The 17,587-nt window shown below is 52.1% G+C and overlaps 11 non-coding genes across 11 annotated transcripts; all 11 read left to right on the top strand.

Annotated features, from left to right (window-relative positions):
- The first annotated feature begins 747 nt into the window (after positions 1 to 747).
- LOC132810455 (5S ribosomal RNA) lies at positions 748 to 866 on the top strand. The gene has a single exon (XR_009642835.1). It is a non-coding gene; the product is annotated as a 5S ribosomal RNA (ribosomal RNA).
- Positions 867 to 2,401: 1,535 nt separating this feature from the next.
- LOC132810454 (5S ribosomal RNA) lies at positions 2,402 to 2,520 on the top strand. Its single transcript, XR_009642834.1, has one exon. It is a non-coding gene; the product is annotated as a 5S ribosomal RNA (ribosomal RNA).
- A 1,536-nt stretch (positions 2,521 to 4,056) lies between these two features.
- On the top strand, positions 4,057 to 4,175 carry LOC132810453 (5S ribosomal RNA). The gene has a single exon (XR_009642833.1). It is a non-coding gene; the product is annotated as a 5S ribosomal RNA (ribosomal RNA).
- Positions 4,176 to 5,707: 1,532 nt separating this feature from the next.
- LOC132810452 (5S ribosomal RNA) lies at positions 5,708 to 5,826 on the top strand. The gene has a single exon (XR_009642832.1). It is a non-coding gene; the product is annotated as a 5S ribosomal RNA (ribosomal RNA).
- Positions 5,827 to 7,361: 1,535 nt separating this feature from the next.
- LOC132810451 (5S ribosomal RNA) lies at positions 7,362 to 7,480 on the top strand. Its single transcript, XR_009642831.1, has one exon. It is a non-coding gene; the product is annotated as a 5S ribosomal RNA (ribosomal RNA).
- A 1,533-nt stretch (positions 7,481 to 9,013) lies between these two features.
- Positions 9,014 to 9,132, top strand: LOC132810450 (5S ribosomal RNA). The gene has a single exon (XR_009642830.1). It is a non-coding gene; the product is annotated as a 5S ribosomal RNA (ribosomal RNA).
- Positions 9,133 to 10,664: 1,532 nt separating this feature from the next.
- Positions 10,665 to 10,783, top strand: LOC132810449 (5S ribosomal RNA). The gene has a single exon (XR_009642829.1). It is a non-coding gene; the product is annotated as a 5S ribosomal RNA (ribosomal RNA).
- A 1,535-nt stretch (positions 10,784 to 12,318) lies between these two features.
- On the top strand, positions 12,319 to 12,437 carry LOC132810445 (5S ribosomal RNA). The gene has a single exon (XR_009642826.1). It is a non-coding gene; the product is annotated as a 5S ribosomal RNA (ribosomal RNA).
- Positions 12,438 to 13,966: 1,529 nt separating this feature from the next.
- LOC132810491 (5S ribosomal RNA) lies at positions 13,967 to 14,085 on the top strand. Its single transcript, XR_009642871.1, has one exon. It is a non-coding gene; the product is annotated as a 5S ribosomal RNA (ribosomal RNA).
- Positions 14,086 to 15,613: 1,528 nt separating this feature from the next.
- On the top strand, positions 15,614 to 15,731 carry LOC132810442 (5S ribosomal RNA). The gene has a single exon (XR_009642823.1). It is a non-coding gene; the product is annotated as a 5S ribosomal RNA (ribosomal RNA).
- A 1,529-nt stretch (positions 15,732 to 17,260) lies between these two features.
- On the top strand, positions 17,261 to 17,379 carry LOC132810480 (5S ribosomal RNA). The gene has a single exon (XR_009642860.1). It is a non-coding gene; the product is annotated as a 5S ribosomal RNA (ribosomal RNA).
- Positions 17,380 to 17,587: the final 208 nt, after the last annotated feature.

Below are 17,587 nucleotides of genomic sequence, written 5' to 3'. Positions count from 1 at the left end.
TCACCAGGGCCCTGTACAGCTGCAAAAGAACCTCTTTGCTTCTATACTCCATCCCTCTTGTTATGAAGGCCAGCATGCTATTAGCCTTCTTCACTACCTGCTGTACCTGCATGCTTACCTTCATTGAGTGGTGTACAGGAACCCCCAGATCTCTCTGTCCTGCCCCTTGACCTAAATTGATTCCATTTAGGTAGTAATCTGCCTTCCACCAAAGTGGGTAACCATTGATTTATCCACATTAAATTGCATCTGGCCACTCACCTAACTTGTCCAGGTCACCCTGTAATCTGCTAACATCCTGATGACATTTCACCCTGCCAGCCAGCTTAGTATCATCAGCAAATTTGCTAATGTTATGGCTAATAGCATCTTGTAGATGGTTAAGATATATGGTAAAAAGCTGCGGTGCCAGTAGTGATCCCTGCGGTACCCCCCTGGCCACTGCCTGCCATTGGGAAAGGGAGGCGTGGAGGAGTGCGGAAGGATGAGAGAATGCAGGCTGCAGCCTGATGAAGCAGGGGGAGGGCTTGCAGTTGGCCTGCGTGGGGATGTGGGAGACTACAGGAGCCTGGTGGGCAAGGGCTGGCTGAAAGGCAGCTGGAGGGACGGAGGGAGGGAAGCACGCACAGAGGAGGAAGAGCAAAGAGAAAAGAGAAAAAAAAAACAAAGGGGATAAAGAGAAAGAGCAGCAAAGAAAATGTGGCTGGCCAGCACGCCTTGAAGTAGGGAGAAAAGGAAGGGGCCGGTGCCTACGGCCATACTAGTCTGAAAACGCCCGATCTCGTCTGATCTCGGAAGCTAAGCAGACTCAGGCCTGGTTAGTACTTGGATGGGAGACCGCCTGGGAATACCAGGTGCAGTAGGCTTTTTCCGCCAGCAGGGGCTGCTCAAGTCACCCCTCTGCACTTGTGTTGTGCCACGCAATGGAGCGGCAGGTTATTTTTGCTGCTGCTGCTGCTGCTGCTGCTGCTGTGCCGGCCATCAGTCGCCTGCAGGCACCAGACAGGGAGGGGAGGAGAGCGGAGCGCTGCCGAAATCAGCGAGAAAGACGGAAAGAAAGGGATTGGGGCTGCACGCTGTCTGCGGGTGGCAGTCAGGAAAGGAGGACAATAGGTGCAGGAGTTGGCCATTCTGCCTTTCGAGCCTGCACCACCATTCAATATGATCATGGCTGATCATCCTTAATCAGTATCCTGTTCCTGCCTTATCTCCGTAACCCTTGATTCCACTATCCTTGAGAGCTCTATGCAACTCTTTCTTAAATGAATCCAGAGACTGGGCCTCCACTGCCCTCTGGGGCAGAGCATTCCACACAGCCACCACTCTCTGGGTGAAGAAGTTTCTCCTCATCTCTGTCCTAAATGGTCTACCCCGTATTTTTAAGCAGTGTCCTCTGTTTCGGCACTCACCCAGCAGCGGAAACATGTTTCCTGCCGCCAGAGTGTCCAATCCTTTGATGATCTGAAATGTCTCAATCAGATCCCCTCTCAGTCTTCTAAACTCGAGGGTACACACAAGCCCAGTCGCTCCAGTCTTTCAGTGTAAGGTAATCCCGCCAGTCCAGGAATTGACCTGGTGAACCTACGCTGCATTCCCTCAATAGCCAGAATCAAATCTGGAGAGCAGAACTGCACACAGTACTCCAGGTGTGGTCTCACCAGGGCCCTGTACAGCTGCAAAAGAACCTCTTTGCTTCTATACTCCATCCCTCTTGTTATGAAGGCCAGCATGCTATTAGCCTTCTTCACTACCTGCTGTACCTGCATGCTTACCTTCATTGAGTGGTGTACAGGAACCCCCAGATCTCTCTGTCCTGCCCCTTGACCTAAATTGATTCCATTTAGGTAGTAATCTGCCTTCCACCAAAGTGGGTAACCATTGATTTATCCACATTAAATTGCATCTGGCCACTCACCTAACTTGTCCAGGTCACCCTGTAATCTGCTAACATCCTGATGACATTTCACCCTGCCAGCCAGCTTAGTATCATCAGCAAATTTGCTAATGTTATGGCTAATAGCATCTTGTAGATGGTTAAGATATATGGTAAAAAGCTGCGGTGCCAGTAGTGATCCCTGCGGTACCCCCCTGGCCACTGCCTGCCATTGGGAAAGGGAGGCGTGGAGGAGTGCGGAAGGATGAGAGAATGCAGGCTGCAGCCTGATGAAGCAGGGGGAGGGCTTGCAGTTGGCCTGCGTGGGGATGTGGGAGACTACAGGAGCCTGGTGGGCAAGGGCTGGCTGAAAGGCAGCTGGAGGGACGGAGGGAGGGAAGCACGCACAGAGGAGGAAGAGCAAAGAGAAAAGAGAAAAAAAAAACAAAGGGGATAAAGAGAAAGAGCAGCAAAGAAAATGTGGCTGGCCAGCACGCCTTGAAGTAGGGAGAAAAGGAAGGGGCCGGTGCCTACGGCCATACTAGTCTGAAAACGCCCGATCTCGTCTGATCTCGGAAGCTAAGCAGACTCAGGCCTGGTTAGTACTTGGATGGGAGACCGCCTGGGAATACCAGGTGCAGTAGGCTTTTTCCGCCAGCAGGGGCTGCTCAAGTCACCCCTCTGCACTTGTGTTGTGCCACGCAATGGAGCGGCAGGTTATTTTTTGCTGCTGCTGCTGCTGCTGCTGCTGCTGTGCCGGCCATCAGTCGCCTGCAGGCACCAGACAGGGAGGGGAGGAGAGCGGAGCGCTGCCGAAATCAGCGAGAAAGACGGAAAGAAAGGGATTGGGGCTGCACGCTGTCTGCGGGTGGCAGTCAGGAAAGGAGGACAATAGGTGCAGGAGTTGGCCATTCTGCCTTTCGAGCCTGCACCACCATTCAATATGATCATGGCTGATCATCCTTAATCAGTATCCTGTTCCTGCCTTATCTCCGTAACCCTTGATTCCACTATCCTTGAGAGCTCTATGCAACTCTTTCTTAAATGAATCCAGAGACTGGGCCTCCACTGCCCTCTGGGGCAGAGCATTCCACACAGCCACCACTCTCTGGGTGAAGAAGTTTCTCCTCATCTCTGTCCTAAATGGTCTACCCCGTATTTTTAAGCAGTGTCCTCTGTTTCGGCACTCACCCAGCAGCGGAAACATGTTTCCTGCCGCCAGAGTGTCCAATCCTTTGATGATCTGAAATGTCTCAATCAGATCCCCTCTCAGTCTTCTAAACTCGAGGGTACACACAAGCCCAGTCGCTCCAGTCTTTCAGTGTAAGGTAATCCCGCCAGTCCAGGAATTGACCTGGTGAACCTACGCTGCATTCCCTCAATAGCCAGAATCAAATCTGGAGAGCAGAACTGCACACAGTACTCCAGGTGTGGTCTCACCAGGGCCCTGTACAGCTGCAAAAGAACCTCTTTGCTTCTATACTCCATCCCTCTTGTTATGAAGGCCAGCATGCTATTAGCCTTCTTCACTACCTGCTGTACCTGCATGCTTACCTTCATTGAGTGGTGTACAGGAACCCCCAGATCTCTCTGTCCTGCCCCTTGACCTAAATTGATTCCATTTAGGTAGTAATCTGCCTTCCACCAAAGTGGGTAACCATTGATTTATCCACATTAAATTGCATCTGGCCACTCACCTAACTTGTCCAGGTCACCCTGTAATCTGCTAACATCCTGATGACATTTCACCCTGCCAGCCAGCTTAGTATCATCAGCAAATTTGCTAATGTTATGGCTAATAGCATCTTGTAGATGGTTAAGATATATGGTAAAAAGCTGCGGTGCCAGTAGTGATCCCTGCGGTACCCCCCTGGCCACTGCCTGCCATTGGGAAAGGGAGGCGTGGAGGAGTGCGGAAGGATGAGAGAATGCAGGCTGCAGCCTGATGAAGCAGGGGGAGGGCTTGCAGTTGGCCTGCGTGGGGATGTGGGAGACTACAGGAGCCTGGTGGGCAAGGGCTGGCTGAAAGGCAGCTGGAGGGACGGAGGGAGGGAAGCACGCACAGAGGAGGAAGAGCAAAGAGAAAAGAGAAAAAAAAAACAAAGGGGATAAAGAGAAAGAGCAGCAAAGAAAATGTGGCTGGCCAGCACGCCTTGAAGTAGGGAGAAAAGGAAGGGGCCGGTGCCTACGGCCATACTAGTCTGAAAACGCCCGATCTCGTCTGATCTCGGAAGCTAAGCAGACTCAGGCCTGGTTAGTACTTGGATGGGAGACCGCCTGGGAATACCAGGTGCAGTAGGCTTTTTCCGCCAGCAGGGGCTGCTCAAGTCACCCCTCTGCACTTGTGTTGTGCCACGCAATGGAGCGGCAGGTTATTTTTGCTGCTGCTGCTGCTGCTGCTGCTGTGCCGGCCATCAGTCGCCTGCAGGCACCAGACAGGGAGGGGAGGAGAGCGGAGCGCTGCCGAAATCAGCGAGAAAGACGGAAAGAAAGGGATTGGGGCTGCACGCTGTCTGCGGGTGGCAGTCAGGAAAGGAGGACAATAGGTGCAGGAGTTGGCCATTCTGCCTTTCGAGCCTGCACCACCATTCAATATGATCATGGCTGATCATCCTTAATCAGTATCCTGTTCCTGCCTTATCTCCGTAACCCTTGATTCCACTATCCTTGAGAGCTCTATGCAACTCTTTCTTAAATGAATCCAGAGACTGGGCCTCCACTGCCCTCTGGGGCAGAGCATTCCACACAGCCACCACTCTCTGGGTGAAGAAGTTTCTCCTCATCTCTGTCCTAAATGGTCTACCCCGTATTTTTAAGCAGTGTCCTCTGTTTCGGCACTCACCCAGCAGCGGAAACATGTTTCCTGCCGCCAGAGTGTCCAATCCTTTGATGATCTGAAATGTCTCAATCAGATCCCCTCTCAGTCTTCTAAACTCGAGGGTACACACAAGCCCAGTCGCTCCAGTCTTTCAGTGTAAGGTAATCCCGCCAGTCCAGGAATTGACCTGGTGAACCTACGCTGCATTCCCTCAATAGCCAGAATCAAATCTGGAGAGCAGAACTGCACACAGTACTCCAGGTGTGGTCTCACCAGGGCCCTGTACAGCTGCAAAAGAACCTCTTTGCTTCTATACTCCATCCCTCTTGTTATGAAGGCCAGCATGCTATTAGCCTTCTTCACTACCTGCTGTACCTGCATGCTTACCTTCATTGAGTGGTGTACAGGAACCCCCAGATCTCTCTGTCCTGCCCCTTGACCTAAATTGATTCCATTTAGGTAGTAATCTGCCTTCCACCAAAGTGGGTAACCATTGATTTATCCACATTAAATTGCATCTGGCCACTCACCTAACTTGTCCAGGTCACCCTGTAATCTGCTAACATCCTGATGACATTTCACCCTGCCAGCCAGCTTAGTATCATCAGCAAATTTGCTAATGTTATGGCTAATAGCATCTTGTAGATGGTTAAGATATATGGTAAAAAGCTGCGGTGCCAGTAGTGATCCCTGCGGTACCCCCCTGGCCACTGCCTGCCATTGGGAAAGGGAGGCGTGGAGGAGTGCGGAAGGATGAGAGAATGCAGGCTGCAGCCTGATGAAGCAGGGGGAGGGCTTGCAGTTGGCCTGCGTGGGGATGTGGGAGACTACAGGAGCCTGGTGGGCAAGGGCTGGCTGAAAGGCAGCTGGAGGGACGGAGGGAGGGAAGCACGCACAGAGGAGGAAGAGCAAAGAGAAAAGAGAAAAAAAAAACAAAGGGGATAAAGAGAAAGAGCAGCAAAGAAAATGTGGCTGGCCAGCACGCCTTGAAGTAGGGAGAAAAGGAAGGGGCCGGTGCCTACGGCCATACTAGTCTGAAAACGCCCGATCTCGTCTGATCTCGGAAGCTAAGCAGACTCAGGCCTGGTTAGTACTTGGATGGGAGACCGCCTGGGAATACCAGGTGCAGTAGGCTTTTTCCGCCAGCAGGGGCTGCTCAAGTCACCCCTCTGCACTTGTGTTGTGCCACGCAATGGAGCGGCAGGTTATTTTTGCTGCTGCTGCTGCTGCTGCTGCTGCTGTGCCGGCCATCAGTCGCCTGCAGGCACCAGACAGGGAGGGGAGGAGAGCGGAGCGCTGCCGAAATCAGCGAGAAAGACGGAAAGAAAGGGATTGGGGCTGCACGCTGTCTGCGGGTGGCAGTCAGGAAAGGAGGACAATAGGTGCAGGAGTTGGCCATTCTGCCTTTCGAGCCTGCACCACCATTCAATATGATCATGGCTGATCATCCTTAATCAGTATCCTGTTCCTGCCTTATCTCCGTAACCCTTGATTCCACTATCCTTGAGAGCTCTATGCAACTCTTTCTTAAATGAATCCAGAGACTGGGCCTCCACTGCCCTCTGGGGCAGAGCATTCCACACAGCCACCACTCTCTGGGTGAAGAAGTTTCTCCTCATCTCTGTCCTAAATGGTCTACCCCGTATTTTTAAGCAGTGTCCTCTGTTTCGGCACTCACCCAGCAGCGGAAACATGTTTCCTGCCGCCAGAGTGTCCAATCCTTTGATGATCTGAAATGTCTCAATCAGATCCCCTCTCAGTCTTCTAAACTCGAGGGTACACACAAGCCCAGTCGCTCCAGTCTTTCAGTGTAAGGTAATCCCGCCAGTCCAGGAATTGACCTGGTGAACCTACGCTGCATTCCCTCAATAGCCAGAATCAAATCTGGAGAGCAGAACTGCACACAGTACTCCAGGTGTGGTCTCACCAGGGCCCTGTACAGCTGCAAAAGAACCTCTTTGCTTCTATACTCCATCCCTCTTGTTATGAAGGCCAGCATGCTATTAGCCTTCTTCACTACCTGCTGTACCTGCATGCTTACCTTCATTGAGTGGTGTACAGGAACCCCCAGATCTCTCTGTCCTGCCCCTTGACCTAAATTGATTCCATTTAGGTAGTAATCTGCCTTCCACCAAAGTGGGTAACCATTGATTTATCCACATTAAATTGCATCTGGCCACTCACCTAACTTGTCCAGGTCACCCTGTAATCTGCTAACATCCTGATGACATTTCACCCTGCCAGCCAGCTTAGTATCATCAGCAAATTTGCTAATGTTATGGCTAATAGCATCTTGTAGATGGTTAAGATATATGGTAAAAAGCTGCGGTGCCAGTAGTGATCCCTGCGGTACCCCCCTGGCCACTGCCTGCCATTGGGAAAGGGAGGCGTGGAGGAGTGCGGAAGGATGAGAGAATGCAGGCTGCAGCCTGATGAAGCAGGGGGAGGGCTTGCAGTTGGCCTGCGTGGGGATGTGGGAGACTACAGGAGCCTGGTGGGCAAGGGCTGGCTGAAAGGCAGCTGGAGGGACGGAGGGAGGGAAGCACGCACAGAGGAGGAAGAGCAAAGAGAAAAGAGAAAAAAAAAACAAAGGGGATAAAGAGAAAGAGCAGCAAAGAAAATGTGGCTGGCCAGCACGCCTTGAAGTAGGGAGAAAAGGAAGGGGCCGGTGCCTACGGCCATACTAGTCTGAAAACGCCCGATCTCGTCTGATCTCGGAAGCTAAGCAGACTCAGGCCTGGTTAGTACTTGGATGGGAGACCGCCTGGGAATACCAGGTGCAGTAGGCTTTTTCCGCCAGCAGGGGCTGCTCAAGTCACCCCTCTGCACTTGTGTTGTGCCACGCAATGGAGCGGCAGGTTATTTTTTGCTGCTGCTGCTGCTGCTGCTGCTGTGCCGGCCATCAGTCGCCTGCAGGCACCAGACAGGGAGGGGAGGAGAGCGGAGCGCTGCCGAAATCAGCGAGAAAGACGGAAAGAAAGGGATTGGGGCTGCACGCTGTCTGCGGGTGGCAGTCAGGAAAGGAGGACAATAGGTGCAGGAGTTGGCCATTCTGCCTTTCGAGCCTGCACCACCATTCAATATGATCATGGCTGATCATCCTTAATCAGTATCCTGTTCCTGCCTTATCTCCGTAACCCTTGATTCCACTATCCTTGAGAGCTCTATGCAACTCTTTCTTAAATGAATCCAGAGACTGGGCCTCCACTGCCCTCTGGGGCAGAGCATTCCACACAGCCACCACTCTCTGGGTGAAGAAGTTTCTCCTCATCTCTGTCCTAAATGGTCTACCCCGTATTTTTAAGCAGTGTCCTCTGTTTCGGCACTCACCCAGCAGCGGAAACATGTTTCCTGCCGCCAGAGTGTCCAATCCTTTGATGATCTGAAATGTCTCAATCAGATCCCCTCTCAGTCTTCTAAACTCGAGGGTACACACAAGCCCAGTCGCTCCAGTCTTTCAGTGTAAGGTAATCCCGCCAGTCCAGGAATTGACCTGGTGAACCTACGCTGCATTCCCTCAATAGCCAGAATCAAATCTGGAGAGCAGAACTGCACACAGTACTCCAGGTGTGGTCTCACCAGGGCCCTGTACAGCTGCAAAAGAACCTCTTTGCTTCTATACTCCATCCCTCTTGTTATGAAGGCCAGCATGCTATTAGCCTTCTTCACTACCTGCTGTACCTGCATGCTTACCTTCATTGAGTGGTGTACAGGAACCCCCAGATCTCTCTGTCCTGCCCCTTGACCTAAATTGATTCCATTTAGGTAGTAATCTGCCTTCCACCAAAGTGGGTAACCATTGATTTATCCACATTAAATTGCATCTGGCCACTCACCTAACTTGTCCAGGTCACCCTGTAATCTGCTAACATCCTGATGACATTTCACCCTGCCAGCCAGCTTAGTATCATCAGCAAATTTGCTAATGTTATGGCTAATAGCATCTTGTAGATGGTTAAGATATATGGTAAAAAGCTGCGGTGCCAGTAGTGATCCCTGCGGTACCCCCCTGGCCACTGCCTGCCATTGGGAAAGGGAGGCGTGGAGGAGTGCGGAAGGATGAGAGAATGCAGGCTGCAGCCTGATGAAGCAGGGGGAGGGCTTGCAGTTGGCCTGCGTGGGGATGTGGGAGACTACAGGAGCCTGGTGGGCAAGGGCTGGCTGAAAGGCAGCTGGAGGGACGGAGGGAGGGAAGCACGCACAGAGGAGGAAGAGCAAAGAGAAAAGAGAAAAAAAAAACAAAGGGGATAAAGAGAAAGAGCAGCAAAGAAAATGTGGCTGGCCAGCACGCCTTGAAGTAGGGAGAAAAGGAAGGGGCCGGTGCCTACGGCCATACTAGTCTGAAAACGCCCGATCTCGTCTGATCTCGGAAGCTAAGCAGACTCAGGCCTGGTTAGTACTTGGATGGGAGACCGCCTGGGAATACCAGGTGCAGTAGGCTTTTTCCGCCAGCAGGGGCTGCTCAAGTCACCCCTCTGCACTTGTGTTGTGCCACGCAATGGAGCGGCAGGTTATTTTTGCTGCTGCTGCTGCTGCTGCTGCTGTGCCGGCCATCAGTCGCCTGCAGGCACCAGACAGGGAGGGGAGGAGAGCGGAGCGCTGCCGAAATCAGCGAGAAAGACGGAAAGAAAGGGATTGGGGCTGCACGCTGTCTGCGGGTGGCAGTCAGGAAAGGAGGACAATAGGTGCAGGAGTTGGCCATTCTGCCTTTCGAGCCTGCACCACCATTCAATATGATCATGGCTGATCATCCTTAATCAGTATCCTGTTCCTGCCTTATCTCCGTAACCCTTGATTCCACTATCCTTGAGAGCTCTATGCAACTCTTTCTTAAATGAATCCAGAGACTGGGCCTCCACTGCCCTCTGGGGCAGAGCATTCCACACAGCCACCACTCTCTGGGTGAAGAAGTTTCTCCTCATCTCTGTCCTAAATGGTCTACCCCGTATTTTTAAGCAGTGTCCTCTGTTTCGGCACTCACCCAGCAGCGGAAACATGTTTCCTGCCGCCAGAGTGTCCAATCCTTTGATGATCTGAAATGTCTCAATCAGATCCCCTCTCAGTCTTCTAAACTCGAGGGTACACACAAGCCCAGTCGCTCCAGTCTTTCAGTGTAAGGTAATCCCGCCAGTCCAGGAATTGACCTGGTGAACCTACGCTGCATTCCCTCAATAGCCAGAATCAAATCTGGAGAGCAGAACTGCACACAGTACTCCAGGTGTGGTCTCACCAGGGCCCTGTACAGCTGCAAAAGAACCTCTTTGCTTCTATACTCCATCCCTCTTGTTATGAAGGCCAGCATGCTATTAGCCTTCTTCACTACCTGCTGTACCTGCATGCTTACCTTCATTGAGTGGTGTACAGGAACCCCCAGATCTCTCTGTCCTGCCCCTTGACCTAAATTGATTCCATTTAGGTAGTAATCTGCCTTCCACCAAAGTGGGTAACCATTGATTTATCCACATTAAATTGCATCTGGCCACTCACCTAACTTGTCCAGGTCACCCTGTAATCTGCTAACATCCTGATGACATTTCACCCTGCCAGCCAGCTTAGTATCATCAGCAAATTTGCTAATGTTATGGCTAATAGCATCTTGTAGATGGTTAAGATATATGGTAAAAAGCTGCGGTGCCAGTAGTGATCCCTGCGGTACCCCCCTGGCCACTGCCTGCCATTGGGAAAGGGAGGCGTGGAGGAGTGCGGAAGGATGAGAGAATGCAGGCTGCAGCCTGATGAAGCAGGGGGAGGGCTTGCAGTTGGCCTGCGTGGGGATGTGGGAGACTACAGGAGCCTGGTGGGCAAGGGCTGGCTGAAAGGCAGCTGGAGGGACGGAGGGAGGGAAGCACGCACAGAGGAGGAAGAGCAAAGAGAAAAGAGAAAAAAAAAACAAAGGGGATAAAGAGAAAGAGCAGCAAAGAAAATGTGGCTGGCCAGCACGCCTTGAAGTAGGGAGAAAAGGAAGGGGCCGGTGCCTACGGCCATACTAGTCTGAAAACGCCCGATCTCGTCTGATCTCGGAAGCTAAGCAGACTCAGGCCTGGTTAGTACTTGGATGGGAGACCGCCTGGGAATACCAGGTGCAGTAGGCTTTTTCCGCCAGCAGGGGCTGCTCAAGTCACCCCTCTGCACTTGTGTTGTGCCACGCAATGGAGCGGCAGGTTATTTTTGCTGCTGCTGCTGCTGCTGCTGCTGCTGTGCCGGCCATCAGTCGCCTGCAGGCACCAGACAGGGAGGGGAGGAGAGCGGAGCGCTGCCGAAATCAGCGAGAAAGACGGAAAGAAAGGGATTGGGGCTGCACGCTGTCTGCGGGTGGCAGTCAGGAAAGGAGGACAATAGGTGCAGGAGTTGGCCATTCTGCCTTTCGAGCCTGCACCACCATTCAATATGATCATGGCTGATCATCCTTAATCAGTATCCTGTTCCTGCCTTATCTCCGTAACCCTTGATTCCACTATCCTTGAGAGCTCTATGCAACTCTTTCTTAAATGAATCCAGAGACTGGGCCTCCACTGCCCTCTGGGGCAGAGCATTCCACACAGCCACCACTCTCTGGGTGAAGAAGTTTCTCCTCATCTCTGTCCTAAATGGTCTACCCCGTATTTTTAAGCAGTGTCCTCTGTTTCGGCACTCACCCAGCAGCGGAAACATGTTTCCTGCCGCCAGAGTGTCCAATCCTTTGATGATCTGAAATGTCTCAATCAGATCCCCTCTCAGTCTTCTAAACTCGAGGGTACACACAAGCCCAGTCGCTCCAGTCTTTCAGTGTAAGGTAATCCCGCCAGTCCAGGAATTGACCTGGTGAACCTACGCTGCATTCCCTCAATAGCCAGAATCAAATCTGGAGAGCAGAACTGCACACAGTACTCCAGGTGTGGTCTCACCAGGGCCCTGTACAGCTGCAAAAGAACCTCTTTGCTTCTATACTCCATCCCTCTTGTTATGAAGGCCAGCATGCTATTAGCCTTCTTCACTACCTGCTGTACCTGCATGCTTACCTTCATTGAGTGGTGTACAGGAACCCCCAGATCTCTCTGTCCTGCCCCTTGACCTAAATTGATTCCATTTAGGTAGTAATCTGCCTTCCACCAAAGTGGGTAACCATTGATTTATCCACATTAAATTGCATCTGGCCACTCACCTAACTTGTCCAGGTCACCCTGTAATCTGCTAACATCCTGATGACATTTCACCCTGCCAGCCAGCTTAGTATCATCAGCAAATTTGCTAATGTTATGGCTAATAGCATCTTGTAGATGGTTAAGATATATGGTAAAAAGCTGCGGTGCCAGTAGTGATCCCTGCGGTACCCCCCTGGCCACTGCCTGCCATTGGGAAAGGGAGGCGTGGAGGAGTGCGGAAGGATGAGAGAATGCAGGCTGCAGCCTGATGAAGCAGGGGGAGGGCTTGCAGTTGGCCTGCGTGGGGATGTGGGAGACTACAGGAGCCTGGTGGGCAAGGGCTGGCTGAAAGGCAGCTGGAGGGACGGAGGGAGGGAAGCACGCACAGAGGAGGAAGAGCAAAGAGAAAAGAGAAAAAAAAAACAAAGGGGATAAAGAGAAAGAGCAGCAAAGAAAATGTGGCTGGCCAGCACGCCTTGAAGTAGGGAGAAAAGGAAGGGGCCGGTGCCTACGGCCATACTAGTCTGAAAACGCCCGATCTCGTCTGATCTCGGAAGCTAAGCAGACTCAGGCCTGGTTAGTACTTGGATGGGAGACCGCCTGGGAATACCAGGTGCAGTAGGCTTTTTCCGCCAGCAGGGGCTGCTCAAGTCACCCCTCTGCACTTGTGTTGTGCCACGCAATGGAGCGGCAGGTTATTTTTGCTGCTGCTGCTGCTGCTGCTGCTGTGCCGGCCATCAGTCGCCTGCAGGCACCAGACAGGGAGGGGAGGAGAGCGGAGCGCTGCCGAAATCAGCGAGAAAGACGGAAAGAAAGGGATTGGGGCTGCACGCTGTCTGCGGGTGGCAGTCAGGAAAGGAGGACAATAGGTGCAGGAGTTGGCCATTCTGCCTTTCGAGCCTGCACCACCATTCAATATGATCATGGCTGATCATCCTTAATCAGTATCCTGTTCCTGCCTTATCTCCGTAACCCTTGATTCCACTATCCTTGAGAGCTCTATGCAACTCTTTCTTAAATGAATCCAGAGACTGGGCCTCCACTGCCCTCTGGGGCAGAGCATTCCACACAGCCACCACTCTCTGGGTGAAGAAGTTTCTCCTCATCTCTGTCCTAAATGGTCTACCCCGTATTTTTAAGCAGTGTCCTCTGTTTCGGCACTCACCCAGCAGCGGAAACATGTTTCCTGCCGCCAGAGTGTCCAATCCTTTGATGATCTGAAATGTCTCAATCAGATCCCCTCTCAGTCTTCTAAACTCGAGGGTACACACAAGCCCAGTCGCTCCAGTCTTTCAGTGTAAGGTAATCCCGCCAGTCCAGGAATTGACCTGGTGAACCTACGCTGCATTCCCTCAATAGCCAGAATCAAATCTGGAGAGCAGAACTGCACACAGTACTCCAGGTGTGGTCTCACCAGGGCCCTGTACAGCTGCAAAAGAACCTCTTTGCTTCTATACTCCATCCCTCTTGTTATGAAGGCCAGCATGCTATTAGCCTTCTTCACTACCTGCTGTACCTGCATGCTTACCTTCATTGAGTGGTGTACAGGAACCCCCAGATCTCTCTGTCCTGCCCCTTGACCTAAATTGATTCCATTTAGGTAGTAATCTGCCTTCACCAAAGTGGGTAACCATTGATTTATCCACATTAAATTGCATCTGGCCACTCACCTAACTTGTCCAGGTCACCCTGTAATCTGCTAACATCCTGATGACATTCACCCTGCCAGCCAGCTTAGTATCATCAGCAAATTTGCTAATGTTATGGCTAATAGCATCTTGTAGATGGTTAAGATATATGGTAAAAAGCTGCGGTGCCAGTAGTGATCCCTGCGGTACCCCCCTGGCCACTGCCTGCCATTGGGAAAGGGAGGCGTGGAGGAGTGCGGAAGGATGAGAGAATGCAGGCTGCAGCCTGATGAAGCAGGGGGAGGGCTTGCAGTTGGCCTGCGTGGGGATGTGGGAGACTACAGGAGCCTGGTGGGCAAGGGCTGGCTGAAAGGCAGCTGGAGGGACGGAGGGAGGGAAGCACGCACAGAGGAGGAAGAGCAAAGAGAAAAGAGAAAAAAAAAACAAAGGGATAAAGAGAAAGAGCAGCAAAGAAAATGTGGCTGGCCAGCACGCCTTGAAGTAGGGAGAAAAGGAAGGGGCCGGTGCCTACGGCCATACTAGTCTGAAAACGCCCGATCTCGTCTGATCTCGGAAGCTAAGCAGACTCAGGCCTGGTTAGTACTTGGATGGGAGACCGCCTGGGAATACCAGGTGCAGTAGGCTTTTTCCGCCAGCAGGGGCTGCTCAAGTCACCCCTCTGCACTTGTGTTGTGCCACGCAATGGAGCGGCAGGTTATTTTTGCTGCTGCTGCTGCTGCTGCTGGCCGGCCATCAGTCGCCTGCAGGCACCAGACAGGGAGGGGAGGAGAGCGGAGCGCTGCCGAAATCAGCGAGAAAGACGGAAAGAAAGGGATTGGGGCTGCACGCTGTCTGCGGGTGGCAGTCAGGAAAGGAGGACAATAGGTGCAGGAGTTGGCCATTCTGCCTTTCGAGCCTGCACCACCATTCAATATGATCATGGCTGATCATCCTTAATCAGTATCCTGTTCCTGCCTTATCTCCGTAACCCTTGATTCCACTATCCTTGAGAGCTCTATGCAACTCTTTCTTAAATGAATCCAGAGACTGGGCCTCCACTGCCCTCTGGGGCAGAGCATTCCACACAGCCACCACTCTCTGGGTGAAGAAGTTTCTCCTCATCTCTGTCCTAAATGGTCTACCCCGTATTTTTAAGCAGTGTCCTCTGTTTCGGCACTCACCCAGCAGCGGAAACATGTTTCCTGCCGCCAGAGTGTCCAATCCTTTGATGATCTGAAATGTCTCAATCAGATCCCCTCTCAGTCTTCTAAACTCGAGGGTACACACAAGCCCAGTCGCTCCAGTCTTTCAGTGTAAGGTAATCCCGCCAGTCCAGGAATTGACCTGGTGAACCTACGCTGCATTCCCTCAATAGCCAGAATCAAATCTGGAGAGCAGAACTGCACACAGTACTCCAGGTGTGGTCTCACCAGGGCCCTGTACAGCTGCAAAAGAACCTCTTTGCTTCTATACTCCATCCCTCTTGTTATGAAGGCCAGCATGCTATTAGCCTTCTTCACTACCTGCTGTACCTGCATGCTTACCTTCATTGAGTGGTGTACAGGAACCCCCAGATCTCTCTGTCCTGCCCCTTGACCTAAATTGATTCCATTTAGGTAGTAATCTGCCTTCCACCAAAGTGGGTAACCATTGATTTATCCACATTAAATTGCATCTGGCCACTCACCTAACTTGTCCAGGTCACCCTGTAATCTGCTAACATCCTGATGACATTTCACCCTGCCAGCCAGCTTAGTATCATCAGCAAATTTGCTAATGTTATGGCTAATAGCATCTTGTAGATGGTTAAGATATATGGTAAAAAGCTGCGGTCCCAGTAGTGATCCCTGCGGTACCCCCCTGGCCACTGCCTGCCATTGGGAAAGGGAGGCGTGGAGGAGTGCGGAAGGATGAGAGAATGCAGGCTGCAGCCTGATGAAGCAGGGGGAGGGCTTGCAGTTGGCCTGCGTGGGGATGTGGGAGACTACAGGAGCCTGGTGGGCAAGGGCTGGCTGAAAGGCAGCTGGAGGGACGGAGGGAGGGAAGCACGCACAGAGGAGGAAGAGCAAAGAGAAAAGAGAAAAAAAAAACAAAGGGGATAAAGAGAAAGAGCAGCAAAGAAAATGTGGCTGGCCAGCACGCCTTGAAGTAGGGAGAAAAGGAAGGGGCCGGTGCCTACGGCCATACTAGTCTGAAAACGCCTGATCTCGTCTGATCTCGGAAGCTAAGCAGACTCAGGCCTGGTTAGTACTTGGATGGGAGACCGCCTGGAATACCAGGTGCAGTAGGCTTTTTCCGCCAGCAGGGGCTGCTCAAGTCACCCCTCTGCACTTGTGTTGTGCCACGCAATGGAGCGGCAGGTTATTTTTTGCTGCTGCTGCTGCTGCTGCTGTGCCGGCCATCAGTCGCCTGCAGGCACCAGACAGGGAGGGGAGGAGAGCGGAGCGCTGCCGAAATCAGCGAGAAAGACGGAAAGAAAGGGATTGGGGCTGCACGCTGTCTGCGGGTGGCAGTCAGGAAAGGAGGACAATAGGTGCAGGAGTTGGCCATTCTGCCTTTCGAGCCTGCACCACCATTCAATATGATCATGGCTGATCATCCTTAATCAGTATCCTGTTCCTGCCTTATCTCCGTAACCCTTGATTCCACTATCCTTGAGAGCTCTATGCAACTCTTTCTTAAATGAATCCAGAGACTGGGCCTCCACTGCCCTCTGGGGCAGAGCATTCCACACAGCCACCACTCTCTGGGTGAAGAAGTTTCTCCTCATCTCTGTCCTAAATGGTCTACCCGTATTTTTAAGCAGTGTCCTCTGTTTCGGCACTCACCCAGCAGCGGAAACATGTTTCCTGCCGCCAGAGTGTCCAATCCTTTGATGATCTGAAATGTCTCAATCAGATCCCCTCTCAGTCTTCTAAACTCGAGGGTACACACAAGCCCAGTCGCTCCAGTCTTTCAGTGTAAGGTAATCCCGCCAGTCCAGGAATTGACCTGGTGAACCTACGCTGCATTCCCTCAATAGCCAGAATCAAATCTGGAGAGCAGAACTGCACACAGTACTCCAGGTGTGGTCTCACCAGGGCCCTGTACAGCTGCAAAAGAACCTCTTTGCTTCTATACTCCATCCCTCTTGTTATGAAGGCCAGCATGCTATTAGCCTTCTTCACTACCTGCTGTACCTGCATGCTTACCTTCATTGAGTGGTGTACAGGAACCCCCAGATCTCTCTGTCCTGCCCCTTGACCTAAATTGATTCCATTTAGGTAGTAATCTGCCTTCCACCAAAGTGGGTAACCATTGATTTATCCACATTAAATTGCATCTGGCCACTCACCTAACTTGTCCAGGTCACCCTGTAATCTGCTAACATCCTGATGACATTTCACCCTGCCAGCCAGCTTAGTATCATCAGCAAATTTGCTAATGTTATGGCTAATAGCATCTTGTAGATGGTTAAGATATATGGTAAAAAGCTGCGGTGCCAGTAGTGATCCCTGCGGTACCCCCCTGGCCACTGCCTGCCATTGGGAAAGGGAGGCGTGGAGGAGTGCGGAAGGATGAGAGAATGCAGGCTGCAGCCTGATGAAGCAGGGGGAGGGCTTGCAGTTGGCCTGCGTGGGGATGTGGGAGACTACAGGAGCCTGGTGGGCAAGGGCTGGCTGAAAGGCAGCTGGAGGGACGGAGGGAGGGAAGCACGCACAGAGGAGGAAGAGCAAAGAGAAAAGAGAAAAAAAAAACAAAGGGGATAAAGAGAAAGAGCAGCAAAGAAAATGTGGCTGGCCAGCACGCCTTGAAGTAGGGAGAAAAGGAAGGGGCCGGTGCCTACGGCCATACTAGTCTGAAAACGCCCGATCTCGTCTGATCTCGGAAGCTAAGCAGACTCAGGCCTGGTTAGTACTTGGATGGGAGACCGCCTGGGAATACCAGGTGCAGTAGGCTTTTTCCGCCAGCAGGGGCTGCTCAAGTCACCCCTCTGCACTTGTGTTGTGCCACGCAATGGAGCGGCAGGTTATTTTTGCTGCTGCTGCTGCTGCTGCTGCTGCTGTGCCGGCCATCAGTCGCCTGCAGGCACCAGACAGGGAGGGGAGGAGAGCGGAGCGCTGCCGAAATCAGCGAGAAAGACGGAAAGAAAGGGATTGGGGCTGCA

This window comes from Hemiscyllium ocellatum, unplaced genomic scaffold, assembly GCF_020745735.1.
Source record: "Hemiscyllium ocellatum isolate sHemOce1 unplaced genomic scaffold, sHemOce1.pat.X.cur. scaffold_1758_pat_ctg1, whole genome shotgun sequence".
Classification (NCBI taxonomy): Eukaryota; Metazoa; Chordata; class Chondrichthyes; order Orectolobiformes; family Hemiscylliidae; genus Hemiscyllium; species Hemiscyllium ocellatum.
The sequence above is the reverse complement of the archived record's forward strand: the minus strand, read 5'-3'. Positions and strand labels throughout refer to the sequence as shown.